The sequence below is a fragment of the Harpia harpyja genome, chromosome Z (genome assembly GCF_026419915.1).
Source record: "Harpia harpyja isolate bHarHar1 chromosome Z, bHarHar1 primary haplotype, whole genome shotgun sequence".
In the NCBI taxonomy this organism is placed as follows: Eukaryota; Metazoa; Chordata; class Aves; order Accipitriformes; family Accipitridae; genus Harpia; species Harpia harpyja.
This window is the reverse complement of record NC_068969.1, coordinates 23,838,519-23,859,333: the sequence shown is the minus strand read 5'-3', so window position 1 is coordinate 23,859,333 and position 20,815 is coordinate 23,838,519. Positions and strand designations below refer to the sequence as shown.

Genomic DNA, 20,815 nt, shown 5'->3' with positions numbered 1-20,815 from the left:
GAACAACCACAGGGGTGCAAAACGCTTTGTATGACCTCATATGGTGCAACCCCAAAAATAATGCAATTCTCCCTCTGTCTTTTAAGAGTCTGATTTAGTCAGACTAAGAGCAGCTCTACTGCGTTGCGCATAAAAATAGCAAAGGCAAAGTTCTCAGAAATAGTGTCAGAACACTTTATAAAACATGGTTTCTTTAGGAACAACTGTAGGCGGTAAAATCTCTGGCTGCGGGTAGAGACAGAAACAAAGCACCAAAAATACCATGTTTAAAAGCATAACGTACAGCCAAGCAATGATACGAATTAGAGCCATGCTCAACACAAAACACAGTTAAGTATCTTAGCCTTGCAGCTGGTTCATAAATCCTCAAAACTGGCAAATTCGAAGTCCTAAATGGAGATTTGCAGGGAGACCCAAATGAAGCGGTCCCTGATGATAGCCCTTCTAACGCTGCGGAGGAAGCCCCTGGCCCCCCGAGCACTGCGGTGGTTTGAGGGTTTTCCTGAGCATCGCCGGTGGCATGTGATGGCAGAACCCCACAAGAGGGGAACCTAGCCAGGCTACCTCCTGAAAATGAAAAATGACCCATTTGAAAGGAGATTGGATTCCAGGGAATCAAGAAAGAAATAAACAAACTGATCAAACATTCCCTGTTCTTCTGTAAATAAGTGCTATGATTAAGATACATACAGGCAAACCTAACTTTCTCCAGCATTAAGGCAACTGAAAAACAGACCTGTTACCTGCCATGGAAACTTTCCGGCTGGCTGCGTCTCACCTCCCCGCACAGAGTGAATGTGGGCAGTGGGCGGCTAGGCTCACCCCCTTCTAATCTCCAGTTATTTGTTTGCTTCCCAAAATGCCTGAATGCAAGACTGCTCACAAACAATACCTTCCGAGGCTGGTTTGGCTCCCTTGCAAAAAGCAATTTCCTGCAACCTTCACACACACTAAAGAATCCTGTGCTCTATGGCATGGTTTTATTTGTCTGAACTGCCTCTTGGAGCTCCACACTGTAATTTAGGAGACTGCTTAGTGCTGTGCTGTTCTTGCAGGGATATTTCCCCCCTAGTAATAATGACGCCACCTCTGGATAGTGAATCATTATAAACTGCAAGCACAAAATGATCTCTAATGATGAAGCTTTTCTAACTACCATTTGGAGTGTTCCCATGTTCCTAATTCATTTTTTCTTGGAGAGGTAACATAGCATTTTAGCCTTCTCTCAGTTAATGGTATTTTCTTGGTTCTTATATATCTGTTAGGGCAAGTGAAGACTTGTCAGTTCTTCAAAGAATGAGAAATCTGGAGAATAGCAATGACACAATGACAAATCTCAGTGGGAAGGGAGGGAGGATTAGAAATCTTTTAAGTATACTTTTGGAAGGAAACCTATTTCCTGATTTCTCCAGCCAAGAAGAGACCAGCATTTACAACATGAAAAAAATTATTCCATGAACACAGTGTCATGCTTGCAAAGGCTCTGCAATAGATAAGGTACATGAAAAGAGACTGATAGGAACTCCTGGGTTTTGAGTTAGCAAGGACAGAAAGTGAGACATGGGACCAGGGCACAGAACTACTAAGGTAAGCACCCAAAACCAAACAGCATTTGGCATTCACTTAGCTAGAAAGATCGGCTACTGTTTTGGTAGGAAAACAAGAGAAAACAGGGTATATCAGGCTGGGGGACACGGAGGGTTAGAGGAAAAGAAGGCAGTTTCCATAACATTTTGTTTCACCTCCAGTTCCTTGTGTCTCATCCAAAGGGAGGCAGAAGAGATCTGCTTATTACTCCTATATACTTCTAGCAGGATGAAGGTCTCCTCTCTGTATGCTTCAGCAACCATCCCCAACCCTCTTCTGGGGAACTGCTCTCTAATTAGCACACACTACTCTGCTTGCTGCTTCCCAAGTTTAACTGAAGCTCTAAGTGATGCTTCTCATACCGTACTAACCCTCAGCTCTGCAGAATCGCAGGTCCCTTTCATATGGAGATCATAACAGAAGCAAACTACATGTGGTCTAATTTTACTGAGAGAAAATTTCATTAAGTATCATTAGCAAGCTGACATTACATTATGTATGTTCATATTTCATAGCATTTTGGTGAAAGCTGAATAAAGCTCTGATTCACATACACGTTTGCTGAAAGCATATAGATAAGCACAGCATTCTGCAGAGTCTCAAAAACAAATCACCTCTACATCGGATTTGCAGATGGCAGAAGGGATGACTGAGAAATCAAAAGATAGTTTTTCTGTTTGGTCCTACCTGGGTTTCTGATTAGTCCTCAGTCTTGATGCAGCATATTGTCTCTCAAAAGATTTACATACAAGGTCGTTACTGCAAGCTTGTACACTGACCACTGCCTTCTGGGACTCAAAACATGTAAATTCAGCAAAGCTAAGAATTATTTAAATAGGTTATCTTTCCAGCCCTTGGATGGGGGAAATACAAAATAGAAACAAAACTCTTTAAATTCCTTGGTCTTTTCTTGTCTTTCTCATAATCCTCATCTCCTTCACATTGGAGTAGTGTTCTTAACGTACAATACTGTGCTTTAATAACCTTCTCTCAAATGAGCACTAAAAATGCAATATAGTTCAATAAAATCACTATCGCAGCATTGCAAAAAAACCACCCCCCATACGCTGCCTGTGGATAATCAGTTCAATTTAATGGAGTTCTGCAACAAAATGTTGTAAAAGGCACAAAAGTTAGGAGCAAGCTCTGGGAAGGCAGTCCAGGTTTCATCCTAGCAGCACCTTATCTTATGTAAAACAACCGCTGTTACATGATAGTTACAGACCAGAACTCAGCGCGGTGCTCTGGGGACTCTGACTGAGCGAGGGACCTCAGATGAGGGAAGGGTGAGGTGAAAGTCTGCCCTACGGTCAGGAATACTCTGGGGCCTCATACGCTGCCTGCAGCTTGGAATATGCACTCAGCAGTAAAACGTCAAGGGCAGGAGGTACCCAGGGAAGGAGACTGCTGGCAGAGGGGTGGTCCTGGTCCCCAGGAGCAGTCCCGTCTGGAAGTGAGACGGCTGAAGAGATGGGGAGGTGACAGCTGGCTGTTAAGTCATGGTCGGCATGCAGAGGTGAATGGGGAATGCTTGCTCGCTTTCTTTCTAAAACACAAAAATCGAGTAACTTAGATTCCCAAAGCAGTTACACCGAGTAACATGGGGCCAGGGCCGGGATGCTGCACAAGTACATCCTTGCAACTTTACACTCAGTCTGGGCTCTCTCGACTGGCCCCGAGTGGCAGGGTGTAGGGTGCTGAGCTACACACACACAGCTCTGACCTGCTGCAGCAGCTCCTATGGACACCGTGAACTGAAGAGGTGTGAGCACTGCTGGGAAGTGAACATAGGGGACGTGGTGCAAAGATCACCCTCTGTCTTGGAAAGCAAAGGTTTGCTCCTCAGGCTTTGAACTGCAGTGATGGTCTAGTTCCTGAAATGTCTGAATACATTTGCTGTCAGATGAAAGTTTGCCGTATCTCAAACAGCGACCTTAATACAGTTTGTAACAGACTCAAGACCTGGCCTCTGCCCAGCGAGTGCATTTCATCTCTGCAATTCACCTGTAATCCCATCTAGGCAGGCCACAAATACAGGCGTGCAGGTTCAGGAGCACGAAAAACTTAATAAGCAAAAAATGTGCTTGACCCAGCAACTGGGAAGCACCACCACTCTACGGCCATTTGCATTCGCTTCACATGGGAACCTCAGAAGATGGATTGAATATGGTTATACCTGAGTTATTCCAGCACAAAGCTCTTCATTGACTGTTTTCTGAAAAGTCTTTTCAATGAACAGCCCATTAAAGACAATGTGATTCTCTTAATTTGATGCTGAATTCAAGAGGTGTATGAAATATTTGGACTACCTAATGTGTTTAACTGAAAGAAAAGCGATTGCTGCAGAAATCATTCCTCCAGTAAAGCCCATACTGTCCTACAAAGCACCCAAAACCATTATGAATCTTTAAAGTCTTAATTTTCCTTTCAACAAATGGAGTTACGGCAATAGTATGCCTGCATCTTTGGCAACCCAACTTTTAAGAAAACATCCTTTTCCTTAACAGAAGGAAGAACAAAGGAAAAAGAGACTTTTGTTTTCCCTTTTGGTGCATACAATAAAAAGCCCAAACCCAAGTGTTAGGACTTATGGGAATCAAACACACAAATCAAAATCTTACAGGCAGCGGTGGAGGGATCCTGAGAGATGCTGAAACTGCCTAGCCAAAAGGGTCACAGGGGAGAAGGGCAGAGAGGACTTTACAGTGCGCGTTCTTATAACTAAACTTATTACTCGCAAAGTAAAAAATCTGACTTATTAAAATGAGTGAAACCAAGTGAAAATGTACACAAAAATAGCAGCAAACACATAAGCCAAAGTTTTCATGGTTTTGGGGTAACACTTCATCTCCAGAGAACATTTAAGCACCAGTGGCAAGCAATGGAAAAAAGCTGTATTTTCCTAAATTGAATGCGTAGGGGAGAACATCCACCACCAACAGTTTGTGAAGATTCACTCCTCATCCTGTAAGTTTTAAAGACCCCATAAGGTTTGCACTAAAATAGTGAATATCCCACAGAAGGAGGGCAGGAGCAGCGCAATAGGCACTTAATGATAATGTTATTAAGAACACATACGCTCCTGCAGAGACTGTCTTTGCACTGATGCAAACCTACGGACTCCAACAGATATTTTTTCACTGTGTGAGCAGGAGAAGGATTCAGTGTCAAGTTTGTCTGAGATCTGTCTCCTGCAGTCCCGAGTCAATGAACTGTGCATCCAGGGCTTTTACAGCGTGGGACGTGCTGTACCAGTTTACTCTGCTACCCTAAGAAAGAATAAAAGTAAGGAAATTCACTTTACACCAAGAACTTTGGAGAATCAAAATATTTTTATTTTCTGATCTTTGGTACTTAAGGTAGCAAGAAATGAGGTCACACCCCCAAATCAATATATAAATAAATACTTAAACAATCTTAATGCCGCAAAGAAGTTTTGTCACTAGACCTTTTGTGGAAACTTGATATGGCAAGGAAACATGAGCAGATCTGGAATTCAGAAGACCAAAGAGACACACACAAAAAAGGCTAAGAAAAAATTAACATGCTGAATATGCCCCTTTCCCTTACTGTTGGGGCACTCATCATATTAGTCTAAATTTAATTAAATTTTCTTATATTATTTGCAGATCAAATTTCACACTCTTCCACCTACACCTCATGACATGCACCTACAGCTACACTGCTGAGCAGCCCATTATTTCAATTGTCATTTATTATATCTCATGGGAATTTAAGAGATAAAAAGCTCAACTTGATAGCTGAAAACGTACACGTGTAACTAATTAGTATGAAGAGTAATTTTTGCTTGTATTATAAATCCCTGTGCTTCAGGATGTGACTACACCGCTGAATTCTCCCATGCAAAACCATACCAACTCTACCACTCTGTGCTGTCTCATCCAGCCGGAGAACTAGCTGGGAGCAGCTAAAAGTTTCAACACTTTCAATCTGGAATGAGTGATAAGAGGCAATATATTTTCTCTTGAAATTGTTAGGCCTACTACTTGTATGAAGGAATTTAAACGATGATCTGAGTACTACATAAATTAAAAGTCAGTAAATCAATATAACTTCTAAGAAAAGAGATGTTAACTTTTACTTCACATAAAACGTCCACTTTCTATTTTTAATTCATTTTGTGACCAGAAAGATGACCAAAGTTATCTTTATTTGGCATAAACTACTGCCACATGTGTAGGAGAAATTAACACTGAAAATTAATTTCAAATATTCCTCTCAGTTTCAAAGGTTTTAAATTAATCATTCTTCCCAATATTTTGGCATATTGGAAGAACTTGATTAGACTGATTCCAAAACAATGACTGAAGAGACAGCTCACCAATTTTATTAAATTCCTCTCTGGCACTTCATGCCTACCTACTCACTTAAAGCTTGCACTAACACCACAGAAAAGCTGCTTTACTATCAAATCTATTTGACTAGAGAGCACTGAATTTTCTATTTAAAATTCTATTTCTCAAAGCTGACACACACATCAGTTCGTTTCATGGCTCGTATCTCTGCGTTATAACATTTACAGATATTTTTCAAACTTTGTACCTCAAAATCAAGGTAAGCCATGATAGCCATTTGCTAACCACACTGAATCTCCCTGTCACTCACGCAGGAACGTATAACCCTATATATATAACTTGGACAAAGGGCTCTTATTTTAACAGTACGGCAGCTCCTCAGCACCCCCGGTCTTTGACCGCTGTGGCCGCACAGCTCGCGTACGTAAGGAGCAGCCGTGAGCAGGAGTCGCTGTGCCCAGCCTTGCAGAGCGGGGCCCAGCTATGCCAGCCTGCGGCCGTGGGTCCTGCAGCCCCGGCACAGGGCTCTGGTCTTCCAGGGCGAGCCTGGGACTACCTGAAGGGAAAAATTCAAGATAACAGGTGCTAGCTCAGCAAAGTGCAGGTCACTGCTGAATAAACTACATCAGATGGCTTTACAGATAATTTCATCCGTTTCTTGGATAAAATGTAGAAGTCACTAGCACTTGCAATTATTAGAGATACCACAGCCAATTATTAGAGATACTCATGCATCTGTTCACCAGCAGCACTCCACTGTCTTTCATTCCCATTTATTTTCTGTTTCTTTTAAAAACTTCCAGAAGAAGTTTATGTAGATACTCTGAGCCCAGCAAGGACACGATGTGTGCACCAGCAGCAGGGCCGTAATAGCTTCTCTGTCTGTGCAAGACTGTACACAGACAAGCACAGGCATCCGATCATGCCAGAATACTCATCTTTTTGCAAGCCTCATTGAGCAATGCTCAACTACTGACAGGGTTTAAACATATTTGTACAAAAGCATCAGGTTTTGGCATATGTAGCGCAGCAGCGATCAGGACTGCAAGGCACTGTCCTTGAAGCAACTTTGCTACCTGCCTGTGACTGGTGCAAAGGATCAGGAACAGAGTCTTAATTTTGCTCTTTCTGCCGCTTGTTGGACACTGCTCCAGATCAGGAACAGACCCTGCATCTGGAAGGGGAGTTTCCTGAAAAAGTAGCTCCTTTTTAGAAGTCAATAAGCTTACTTTTATATGCCTTTCTCAGAACACAGCAATATTCTCTGCATTAAAAAAAAAAAAAAAAAAAAAAGATAAAAGAAGAATATAAACATAATTTCAGCGAGTCTTGTTTAATCTGCTTGGTTTCATTTGTTCTACAAACTTCTTATTTTGGGGAAATAAATGTTTTTAATTAAGTTGACTGCATAGTTACTTAGGTAATATCTGACTGTCAAATATTTTGAACAGTTCCACTTTACTCAAGATGCGTATCTGCACCAATAGCCTTAGTTTATTGTGATAAAGCAATTTGTTGAGTCATGCTCTTTTTCCCTCTACATCCAATCTCGATTCCCCAGACAGTGTCAGTTCCCCATTTGTTAATCCATATTTAATTTTTAAATCACAAACCATCATGGTTTTAAAGATAAGCTTTTAAAATGCCCTCCTACACAGTCTTTCTTGCTGTCTCCCGGGATATTGCTGATAACAAGCAAAAATCATATGCTTCAAATATTAATGAAGAAGCTGCTACTGAAAACTGGGAACTTAGAGGCCAGGTGATTACCCTGTGGAGATGTGATGTAAAATCAAACCTGGAGAGAAACAAGGCTAAGGAAAAAAGAGTACTAAAGGCAAGACAGCAGCTTGCAAGTGTCAGATAAGGATCTATAAAAATACTGCTTCTCTTCAAACCCAGGGAGCAGGGGAAGGAGCTCTGCTCTCACGGGTGGCGATGGGAACCCCACGGCATGGGGGATGAAAGGTCCTGTCCCCAAATTTCTCCTTTTTGGGAACGCAGAAAATGCAAAAATAACCACCAAGCTGTTGGTTTCTCTTGCTTGGAGAGTTCCTGAGACACACAAGCAATTTAAACACGAGATGCAACCTTTCATCAGCAAGCTGCCTCACTGAAATCCAGGCACTTATTAAAAACCCTTGAAAAATACTTACCACAGAGCTATTTGTCTGCTTTTGTTTTCAGTGAAATATCATTTGTATGGTAATTTCCCAAGCGCCTCAAATCAAGCCTGAAAGCTGCTGTCACCTGGAATGAGAGCTGTTCCAGGTCTGTGCCGGCAGCTCCTGGTTCCCACGTCTGGGTGGGGGATGCCGGTGAGGGCGATGTACTGGGATCTGGTGACACGGGGGCTGTCCAGTGGCTGCAACAGCACCCTAACACCATTTCCGACACCCCTTAAATTCCCAGAGAATAATAGAGTCCTTCATGTGTGGAAGAAGACTCCACTGAAGGTCTCGACTCTGCATAACGTGATGGGAAGCGATGCTGAGGCATTGCTGGAAATCTGCCCTCTTTGCTTGTGTGACCAGCTTAAACCCCTCTTTCTGCAGGTTGTTGGAAAGGAACCTTTCAAGAGCCCCGAATTCACCTGAGAACACCTGGTTGAGAGGTAGGAAGGCACTCCACTCACGCGTTTCTCAGAGGAGTGCCGGGGCTGCGGTAACCAGTGATTTCTTTGGGGTTGCTCAGAGTGATAAAGGCATGGAGGAGCAACGTTCTCGCCGAGTATCTCAGTAAAGCTTTTAAATGCAAACTTGATTTCTGTTACACTGGAAAAAGATTTCTGTTAAAATGAAAATTACTTCGATGATAAATTTTAATTAGCAGTACTATTCACAAAATACTAAAATAATCTCATGGATAAGGAGAATACCAGCTAAAACAGCAGAACATGTAAATCCTCTGTCTGATTTACAGATCTTGGAAGCAAATCTGGAGTAGTTCCTTCAGCCTTTCATTCACTACTTTTTATTTTTGTTAAAAAAGTTACACTGCCTAGGAGACTTTTTTTTTTTTGTAGATCCTTTTTAATTACTAGCGCTGGCTGATTTGCATATGCCTTTTATTAGGGTTAAGGTCACTGTCACTGGACACTTTTTTCCTTCAAGTATCAAAACAGTGATATCTAATTCTGAGCTCCTTTATTAAAAATTCTATATTCACTTTCTACAAGAAAAAAAGTATTCCAGTTTTTCAGCTGGTTATTTATATGTCTGCTAGGACATTTGTACTTGTCCACTTCACGTACGCATCCTTCAGTCATCTCTGGAAAATGGGGATGCATTTATATCCCCCTACTTACAGTAATAAGGCAGTGACCTGCAGAAGATCTGTAAGGCAGTTTGGCACTGTCACACTTTGCAACTGGGTGGCTGGAACCACCATTACACAAATACTTTTAGCCAGAGTAAGTCTCTGCTGCCCTGGCCAGCAGGGCTGGGCATCTCCGCTCCACGAGGGTGTGCCTGCATCAGCAGTCAGGCCAGGGAGACGGGCTGGAAGGAACTGCTCCTTTCTTAGAGGTAAGGGATAAAAATTCAGGTTACTGAAACTCCCTGGCTGCGTCCCCCTGCAGATCTCCAACTGCTGCTGCTTTGGCATCTGAAAAATGACGACACCGATGGCTCTTTTAACAGCAGTGTTCATGATCACAAATGAGGTCCAGGAGCCAAACCTAAATTCAGACCTCGAGTCTAATGTGACTCATTAATTATTGTATACATTACATACATTAACTGCTGTACCTGTCTGCCCCGTATATTGGCCACTCAAACCCAAACGCCACAGGCTGGTCAGGTCACGATTCCTTCTGCCTGCCACCCTTCAGGTATGTGTCCCTGAAGACCTTCTCCATAAGGATGCTATAACAGCAGGAAAATTGAGTGGTAAGACGATGGCTAAACAAAAGGCGGATCATCGCAGCCCATCCCGCTGCAGAGCTTGGTGGCACTGGCAGATGACGGCCATCACCCACTCCCAGCACAAGATCATCTCCTTGACAAAGTCAAGGAAATAATTCCCAAATACACAGTTTTTTTAAAAATGCCTTATGATCTCTCAATATCATTGACATTCTAGCCTTTCCCTCCCCACAGACTCTTAGAAAAAAGGCTGTTTCAGTCTATTATTGTTATTTTAACTTTATTCAGTAGTTTAGAAACATGATGTGCTGTTTGCTTTATCCAGCAAATGCAGAGTTCAAAGATTTTTATGTCCTCTGACTGGGTTTAGAGAATACTAATACAATCTCTATTTCAAGGCACTGAGGTTGTGTAGCAGAGGATGTTGTAGAAAAATTTTTTTTTTTTTTTTTGCCACATTTCAACTCTATAATAGATGTTCCCAGTTTTTTAAATAAGGGCTTTCTTTTAAGACAACTCTTGTGAGCTGGGGGCATAGTATGAAATATTTTAAAAATATGTTTTCATTCCTAAAAACCCCACACGGATGCTGCTGAAAACAGGAGAAGAAAAACTAACATTCAGAATCCCATTTCTGAACCCGCACATCATTACCTCCCCATCACATTGTAAAGTATAAGATACTCTCATTAATTTGACGTAGTGTAATGTCAGGACAAGGAAAGGGCATGAAAGGTTTAATCCTCTACACTGGTTTATGCCCCGTTCTGCTTTGTCATCAGAGATATAACTTTTAATGAAATACGAGTTCCCATCCACCCTGCAGTAGGCATGTGCTTCAAATGTTTACTTCTTTTTAAATAAATAAATGGAATTCTTAAAATGATGGTTCAAGTGACTCCCTTTAACTCAGTGAAATGGAGCATCAGAAAAAGGATATTATGTTGCAACACTCAATCTCACATTTCTTCCTATCCCCTGATAAAACATATTTTAAAGCTTCATCAAATCTCACTTATCAGATGTCCTCAATAATTTCATTCAAGTTCATTAAAAAAATATTGCAATTGACGATAGTATTTGAATTCAAAATACAAGCTACTTAAACCCTCTTACATGTACACTGACAGAATTGGAAATGCACTTTGAGATGAAAAACAAGTGTGTATTCATGGACTCTTTATAACGCTATTGCTCTTGGCACCGCTATGGCATGTCAGCATTTAAACCATAAAACCCTTTAAATCTCAGTTACTAACATTCTACTTCAGACAAAATATTTCAGATGGCAGGAAGCTTCTTGCTTTTTCTTATAATTGAAGGACAAAAAAGCAGAGTAGTGGGAAGACTTTCTGGTTTTAATAGAAGGCGTGTTGGTGTGTGAACATGCAACTCTTGCATGCAGCCTAAACGGAAGGGATTCAAAATAAATCATTTGTATGTGCTCATCTTTTAGACCAATAAAGTGATTTTTGCACCACAGTCATGAGCATGTGTGTCTAGCAATGTATCAGATAAGAATACTGAATTTAGTGAAGTCATATTTAGTAAGCTTTTTTTTAAAAATTCAGATGAAAATAAAAATTAGACTCTCTGTGTTGTTATAACTTCACAAAACTGCCTATAAAATCCTGTGATAACAATGAGAGAGACATGCAAAACGTAGCATAGTGCAGGGTTTCATGACACAGTGTCTACACAGAATTTAAGAAAAGTGGAAAGGATTTAATGTCAGATATTGTGACACTAGCTGAGAACACATTTTTATGGTACTTTCCCCTTCTGTCCCCCTCCAGAAGCAGAACCCCACAGCGGAGAACAAGAACACAACAGGGAAAAGCAGGAACACACCTGTAGCTCAGATGATATTACATTTCACAGTACAACCTCACTGCTCAAGATTTCACAGTAGCTGTGATTCCCTTGTCTATCTGATAGACTACAAAAAATATACAGAGGATAAGCATGATATACCATCTGATCTTGCCTCAAAATCCCTAATCTAAGTTTTACTTAACACATGGTTTCATCAGGGTGAAAAGATGATTTTTAAAAAAATAATTTTCCTAAGAAACCTTTTCAAATGTAAGCCACTTAAAGGGATAATTTTGTCTTCGTCCTCCAGGAATATTATTTACTAGGATTATCTTTATCAGGGAAATTATTACCGGCAGCTGAACATTTTTATCTCGCACTGCCTCATCAGGGAGCCGCTCTGACTGGGCTTCCTGGCTTCCTCCCCTGAATTCCCCCACCATCGCATCCCCGCTATTAGCTTGGCATCTTCAACCTAGTATCCTCAAGTCTGCTTTCCCGTAAAAAATATCTACTAGAATAAAATATCAGGATAATATGAAGCTAAAACCATTAGGCAATGCTTTTGTCCAGAGGATATGCTAAAAGGTGAATACGAAAGTGAGCGAGGGATGAATTAAAGGAAGATTTGCAGGAAAATATTTTCAATTATGGAGGAAAATTGTTTGAATGTATTCTTCCTTCTTTGCATACCTGGGGTTTTTCTGCATTTTTTTCCACCTCTGCTTGTTTACTAGGAAGGGAGCTCAAATGGCTTGAAAAGAGATGAATCTAAAAGAGTAATTGGAAATTGAAAGGGAGGGTGAGATGGGTACGGGAATCTAACCATGAAAGACCAATATACACCACTTCAGTGCTATGCCAGGAAAAGTGCAATTCAATCCCACTGTGAGTGTCACAGAACCCACAGCTCTGCAGCATGGAAAGACCTCGGTGGTCCGATGGCTTTGGGAATTAAAACCTTTTCTGATACGTGGCACTGGGAACAGGGTCCTTCCCCCGAGCATCACTTCACATCAGCATAGTCATTGTTTTGTTGTTGTGTGGGGTTTTTTGGTTGTGGTTTTTTGTGTTTTTTCTTTTTTTTCCTGAAGAAGACATAATGTCTTCTGCGCACTCTTTAAAAAATAATGATTTTAAATATGCAGTAATAACTTCCTGCTAATAGAGTTACTCTCTCTGAATAAAACCAGCCCTCTTTCACAGGAAACCTTCACATAAAACAGACCGGGAGAGCCAATAAAAGACTTTTGTGAGATAACTAGAAGACAGTTGTGTTGGAGAATGGCTGAGGGAGCGCGGTCATGGCTCCATGGAGGAGCTTTGTTCTACCAATCTGGACATAAAACCAGACTAGGCCGCGATGGAAAATCCCGAGTCATGCTGACAAGGAAGAAAAGAAGGTCATACTGACCTTGTTCTGTGTAGATAAGGAGGTACTGTATAAGAAAAACAGGACGGGCCCAGGCACGAAGGCAGTAACTGCAAGTAGGAGGAGTATGATAATGTAACCTTTAGAGCTAAGCCAATGACTGTAAGACAAGTATATAGCTAAGCCAATGATTGTACGACAAGTATGTATAAGAGATAACTTTGTGTTATAAATATGTGAAGGTTTTGCAGTAAAGCTGAAGCTTGCTTTATCACTCACATTGAGTCGACTGCTTGACTTCCCTCGCTCGTCGCACAGTTGTTGCAGTAATGCTCTGTTTTCCTTTTTTGTTATCTTTATTAATAGCCCATTTTACATCTGACGTGTGACAGGTCTTCTCCTTCAGGAGAATTACATTTTTATGCTAACTAGGCTGTAATGCATAAGGACTGTCAGTCCTTGTGCTTCATGGTCTAAGAGGAGCCTTGGCTCGGGGTAGACTTCTCACCATGGGCAGTTCTGAATAGCCAAGGTGCTACTGTGGAATAAGAGCTATTTCTCCTTCCCTCGGAACAGTTGGTACGCAGCACTTGGGCAAATTTGTTCCCAGTTACTCTAGAATAAGTCAACGCATTTAATTCTGACTTACAGCTGTGAAATTTAGAATTTATAACTGTCCATTGCATTAACAGAGTAGCATTAGACCTTGCAGTTAGACCTTGTGTGCCATGATTTCCTCTGCCCATGCAGAAAAATCACAGGCTGCATTCCAGCAGCTTCAAGAGAGCCTCTGGGCCACGCCAGTGGGCATCCATACCCGCAGGATCCGGCCAGGCTCCCCTGCTCCATCCCTATTTCTCTTTCTACATTTGGAGATGTGAGGTACCCATTTGCATCACAAGCTGGATTGCTGTGTCAGTCTTTCTCCCTGGCTCTAACCTAGCGCACCCCTTTCCCTTAATGCAACACTCCTGATCTATTTTTATTGCTAAAAGTGCTGGTGAGGTACCCACACCCCTGGTGCCAAGGCATACATCACATGCAGCTTCACAATCACTGCCACGAAAGCTCCTCCCCTGCAGATGAGCTGCGTGCACAGCTGACATTAGATAAAATCAATCAATAGCAAACAGCAACAAGAAAATTTCCATAACAGTGCATGTCAGACAGACTGGCACTAGAAACATTAGGAAGTCCAGAGACCTCTGACTGAATTCATCAAGTAGTCCACCCAAAAATAGAAGGGTTTTTTGGAAAAAAAAAAAAAATCATAGTTTCTAATTGAGAGGGAAGGCAAAATGTTATTTTACCTATCAAAGATCTTTCTTTCCCCTGTCCCTTTTTTCTTTCAGTTCACAATGGCCACACAGACCTGGTCTACATCCTATACATAGATAAACTTCGGTTATATGACTTCAACATCTCTTATCCAAAACCCAAGTAGCTTTAGGGTAGAAACCAAATCCTATCCCCAGTCCAGAGCCAAGTTCAAGACAGCTGTGCAAATACGTGCCATTTGCTGCCTGTGTCCTGCCCGGTTGTGGTAACACTGCTAAACTCCACTAAACCCTGGGGAGAGGCTGAGACTACTGAAATGGTTTAGGAGCATGTCTACACGTCCTAGATTAGTTTTCCCACTTGCCCTCTTAGCACACACTCCGGGGCCCTTCACACTGCTACAGAGTAACTGGTCAACATACAAATTTATAGACAGAAATGCACAGTATGCTGCAATCTTATTTGAGTTACATCATATGAATATTCATCTTATCAATATGATGGGATTTTTTTTTAACCTTAATAACAGCATTTCACCAATGGTTGAAAGAGAAATGGAAACACTTTTTACCTACCAGAGTTCACTGTTCTGTGTTTCCCCTGCCACAGCTGAAGACACCACTAACACCTAAAACAGAGCAAAGAGCTGCACTTGCATATTAAATGTCTAATGACAAGATGCAGAAATAAGTGCAGTTTATATCATCTCTCTCTCATGGTACATATTCTAAAGCAAGTATAAAACTTAAACCCAAGGAAAATACTCTTTTCCATACCCGCTAAATAAGTGTGGGGCAAAGATTGCTTTCTAACATGCACTGATTGTGGAGAAGCAAAACAAAACCCTCAGGGGCAGCTGGGGCCGGGGGGTGCTCGGTGCTGAGCGTGCAGGGGGTGCACAGCCAGGCCTTCGCCTGCTCGGCCTCCGCAGGCAGAGCACTCTCGGCTCGGCTAGCATCCTCCTGGGAACGCGCCCTCCCCGTGCTCCGGTTCAAGCACTTTGATGGTCCAGTGAAACCGCCGGTGACCATGCCACAGAAGACGCTGAGATCCTGTGGGCACTCTTCTGGGCCAGAAACTCACATTTCCCCAGCATATTTAATCAAAGACCAGACGAAATTAAAGCTGTTCAGCACTAGTTGAAATATGACTATATACAAAATCACTGGGAGAGCCCGTGACTTCTGAGGTTAGCTCCTCTCCAGACCCAGGTGGAGAAGGCAGCTACATCGCCATACCCAGCTCCTGAGTGATGCTTGGTGAAACAGGTAAGCCGCCTGTTTGAGGAGAAGCCGTCAGCCCACAGAAACTGCTGTCACTGATGATCAGGGCTGCAGAGGGGCTGCGGGAGCGCAGGGGGCTCCAGTGGGGCAAGGAACCCAGGCACCTCATAGCCTGAGCCACGCAGGTAAGTCTGCAGGAGATTCTTCATCTATTTCAGTGAATATGTTGGCACAAGCCAAAAGAAAAGATGCAGGAACAAAAACAAACAAGGAGAAACGCAAAGTGGAAGGAACAAAACAACAAAACATTTCTGTTAGTGCAGATTAGCTGCAAATACTGGCGGCTGCTGGTAACCAGTAAACAACAGTCGTCGCTGTTGAAATGTATGCTGTTTGCAACTTCACTGAGCAAATGGATCACAGCTTTTATGCATGCCTAATAATTTTTCTTTATCAGTTCTACCTTCTGAGTGGGTTTGATATTTGCTTATATAATCAGATTTCAAAAGCAGATGATACAATATCTGCTTTAAAACAACAGATTGTTTGATGCGTTTTTTTCCAACCAGACACTCAGAATAGCTTGAAATTTCTAGCAAAACAAGACAGGAAAACAAATTAAGAGAGACAGCAATGTTCAGGTGAAAAAAAGTACAAACAAGACTTGTTTGAGGTCATAGCTTTGCCTTGAAGTTGGCCAGGCAAAAAAAAAATGTAGAAATCAATATTTTTTGAGACAGGTTATATCTCATTAGTATCTCCCGGTTCATTTGCTGCCTTTTATCCTGTTCCTCCCAACAACTCATAATCCTTTGCAAATGAAAGCTACCTTTAGTAAGAATAACGCCCAGAGAATTTTCCTAGTACTTAGGCAGAAGCCAGATGCAATGAAGTGCTGCTGCAGACTGCAGCAAAACACTGTTTTCTCCATCGCCTTCATGGTTTAAGGAGCCCTGAGGCAGCCCCTCTCGATTGCCGACTTCTGCCTGTGGCATTGCTCTAATGCTGCCACGTGTCGGCTGGAAAGCAGCGATGCATGAAACGCAATGCTAAAGAAATTTGAAGATAATAATAAACAGAGCCATTCCCCTTTGTGGTTGATTTTCATTTAGCTGTACCTGCACATAAAAGAGCTATCAAAGAAAGCTATCTGTTACTTGCCAATTCAGAATGACTTCAGAAAGCAGTCCCCAAGCTTCCAGTGATAGATGTCCAACAAAACAACCTCCTAATCTCTGCAAATTGTTGTAAGAGCTACATTAAACCAGCCTGCCATCAATCTTTGTTCTCTTTGCTGTAACTCAACTGGATGTACTACCTATAAGTACTTAGAAGAAACAACTGCAGTAAGCTGCTATGGTAAAAGTAAAGCTAGCAACACAAATGAGAGCTTTACTTTCAAAAATTTAGCACCTGCATTCTGCTGCTACTGTACCAAGGGGAAATGTAAGGAAGGAAAGACAATTAATACTGACAGTGGTTTCTTCTTGTCGTCATTTCAAAATTCACTGTTACACAATGTTTTCCCCATTCTTACATCCAGCAAAAAATATTTCCCTGGATAAAATAGTAAAAGCTTTTTTTTTTTTAAAATGATAAATTAACTAAAATAAGTAAAAAACAAAGCGCACTACTGTAGCTCTCTGGCTCCAGCCTAGCTCAGTGCCTGAATGATTAGTGTTGAATCCCATTCAATTTATCATGAGTTCATCGAAGGTGACAACCTTACCCAAGTCAGTGGCACTGACCATAACTTCCAAATTCTATGTATTTGGATTTTTACCTGCCAGCTGGAATATGAGCTAAAGTGAAATTATAGCCCTCCTGCTGAGCACTGAAAATGACTCCCAGGAGCCAGTCCAGTGATATTGGAATGGTTTGATGGGTTAACTTCACTTAGTTTTTACTGTGGATGGCCACTTACACCTATTTATTTCATGGGAGGATTTCATCTTTGCTGCACTGTATTTTCTACAGACAAATTTTCTGTCTAGCTTTTTCTTCCTTTATTTGGCAGAAATAGAATTAAAAATTAAATAGCAAAATACCCATGATTTTGCATCAAGGTTCTCCAATCATCTTAAAAGTGGTGGTTGATCCAGCCAGTTCAAACTCGGTCAGCCAGTTTGGTCAGAAGATGTACTAGAGATATAATTCAGGGATCTCCTGTTTCCATGGTAAATAATGATGAACAACACTGAAGTCAAGAGAGTTAGATCTATGGAAAAAAAACATTATGGAGAAAGGAACAGGAACTGCACAGAATTAGGCTCATTAAGCTATGAATGTGTACGAAAATAATCAAATCTATCTAGCTGTGACTGACTGCCTAGCAGGTCACTGGGAAGGGTGGGCTGGCTGGCCTCATCCCTTCGGTGTTACCTGGAAGAGATATTGACTCTGAGCAGACGCATGCACTCCACAGGGAGCACTGCAAGCAGCTATGTGCATATGAACAATGCTCCTCATGATCTTCTTATAAATTGCTGAATTGTTGCAACTCGAAACTTCCTGATCTCTGAAACTCATCCTCAAAACCAGTGTTCTGGCAAGAAGACTCACCTAGGGACTGAAATTTGCTGAGACCACAATGAGGTATAGTATGTAATAGTTTTACTGATCATACAGGTACAAGCTCAGTTTGCAAGTAGAAGACACCTCCTTCATCTCAGACAACGCATGGAGAAGTCTGTCAGACATGGAGAGCAAGAGAAGAGAACCTTTGTAACCAAGGCCATGATGAATTCCTTCGCACAAGTTTATTCTGCTCTTTTAGATAGTTATTCAGCTGCCTTGACAGAAGCTGTCTTCACTTAGAGATAATTTTGTGAAGATTTATGAGATTACAGTAATCTGGCTGTGGTCAGTACATCTGTTCCACAATTAAGTATTTAGAGATGTTGTCAGTGGAGCCAAACCAATCTGCACACGGGTGAAGGTTATGGGCTGTTCACTGAGAGAATGGTGCCGAGAGCACCTTTCAGATAACAAAGGCTCTTTAACACATTATCCTGCTAAAACTCAAGAGGGGACGTTTTAAGTAGGATACTGCAAACATTTAGGCTGTCATTGCATTTGTTATACATTTTATAATTACCAGTCATCCTAAAAAGTTAGATAGTTGGGCTTTCCAGCCAGGCGAGTGCAGCTTCATGAGTCACCATACGCTGGAGCTAACAGCACCTGGAGGCCCGCGTGCTGCCGCAGTGCTGAGGCCAGCTGCAGCTAATATATGAGCAGCGTAATCACTTCAGCTTTACAACACTGGCACCAGCAGACCCCACAAAAGACAAATAAAAGGTTTACACTACTCCGCAGGAACTTGGTGCTCATTAGAAACCTCTCCCTTAAGTCTTACTGCATAATGATGACACATAGTAAAACTTTTTAAAGTTAAAAATTAGGAGCCTTTAAAGGAATGTTCTAGTCCTTGCAGCAGAGTTTAAAAGCTCTTTGGATAGGACTGACTCTATCATGCATGAACAGTTAATACAAACCTACATTTAGGATAAGCAGGATGGGTCATACTACACAAACTGGCATTTGATGGAAGCGTTCATCTGCCCTAAGAACTGTTTTTTCCAAATCCGAAGAGAACATAAGAAATAATATTCAGGACAAAGGACTATGAGGCCACAGTCAGCTTTCAAATGTGGTTAAATCCAAATGCAAGCAAATCTGTTCATTAACACAAAAGCTGTTTATTGAGAATTTACTGTAGTTGTCCCAACAGTATTTTCCCCAAAAGGAAAAGAATAGGATCATGCACAACACAAACATGATATGAGACATTTCTGTTGCTTCATTAAAGATCTATACACCTGCCTTCTTGAAATGGTGGCTGAGTGCACCTGGAGCATCTGGCATGTTGAAAAAACCCCTAGAAAATCATTCAGAAATGGTCTGAAATGACAAATATCAAGGAGGTTCTACCTGTGTCTTTGAAGAAGCCAAGACCTGGCATTAGCAGGAAATGGGGACCAACAAAACCAGTTTGTTTCCCAGTAAGGTCAAAACTTACTCTGATTGTGTTAAATACTCTTGGTATTTGCATCTGAAATCCAATTCTAGAAACATGTTATTCCTGCTTCTGAATCTATCGGAGGCCTGGGGCACCACCAGCTAAGCAACTCCCCAGATGCCCCAATCCCAACATACAAAGGACAGGACAAGACAGACCATTTTTTTCTGTCTCAGGAACAGGTTATGCAGACAAAGCACAGTGGCAGTAAAGCATGCAAGCACTCACTAGATTCAAAACATGATAGGCTGAAAGATCTAAGAATTTTTGACAACTCCTTTAATGTTTCAATCATTTTCTTGGTTACTTTTTCTTTAAATAACTCATTTTATTAGATGTTAACATATCTTATATGGCAAACTAGCTGCTCCACCTCTTCCAGGTGAAACCCTACGAACCCTCCTATTGTCCTCACAGCATCTCCCAGGATGGCGTACCATCAGCTTTGTCCCCTGACTCAAAGGGGAGCAGGTACCAGGTCCTTTCAGAGCTCAATCAGATCTGCAATTTCTTTATCAGTTTCAGAAAAGGCAGACTGTTTTCCAAAGGCTTCAAAGGACTTCCAAGCCCAACCACTCAGGCAAAAAGAGAGATAATCTAAAAAAAGCACACTGAATTTCCCGTAAATTGACAGCATTATAGCAGTTATCTATTTTTATACTACTTTAACACATCTATTTGTTTCAGGTGAATGACAATTGGTATTTTTACCACCATTATTTGGTAGACAGTCTGGAGGTGAGGCGAGGAAAATATAGTGCTGAACAGTGCCTAAAGAATTGTTTCTGGATTAAATACAGAGTCGGTACCTATGATATTCTTATTCAAAGCTTCTTGTATTTTCTGTTGATTTTTTCTTTGGCAATGTCACTTGCGATAATAGGTCCAGATCCTAGTTGACCTACATAGTAATACTTTTAGTACAGAAAAGCACACACTGCCTTTCACTATTTTTGTAGAACATAAACATAAATGTATGTAGTTTGCTTGGTTATCGTGCCACTCTTGAGCTATAAAAATCAAATTTGAACAAATGTTCCAGACTTGTCCAATTTGTAAGGCAAATTCACAGATCTATTCTTTTTTCAACAGAAGGACACAACAATGAAAAATAATCTTATTATTTCATATTGAGGCATAAATCTTACTGCTTTTACACTCATATGACACCGAAGAACTTCAGTCTACAGGGCCAGCCATTGCTGACCTATGGGGATGAGGAGATGGAACTTTTCCTTCAGTCCCTGCCAACTTTTATCAATTTAGCAGAAGCAGCAAACATGGTAAGATAGGAAGACAGATGCATCAAAATAATTTCAAGCCATTTTCTTGTTATT

The 20,815-nt window shown here is 41.4% G+C and overlaps 1 protein-coding gene across 5 annotated transcripts in view; it reads right to left on the bottom strand.

The window, feature by feature from the left end:
* The window catches only part of GRM7 (glutamate metabotropic receptor 7), a 317,615-nt gene that overhangs the window by 165,003 nt on the left and 131,797 nt on the right, over positions 1 to 20,815 (bottom strand). The gene's annotated exons all lie outside the window — the stretch shown is intronic.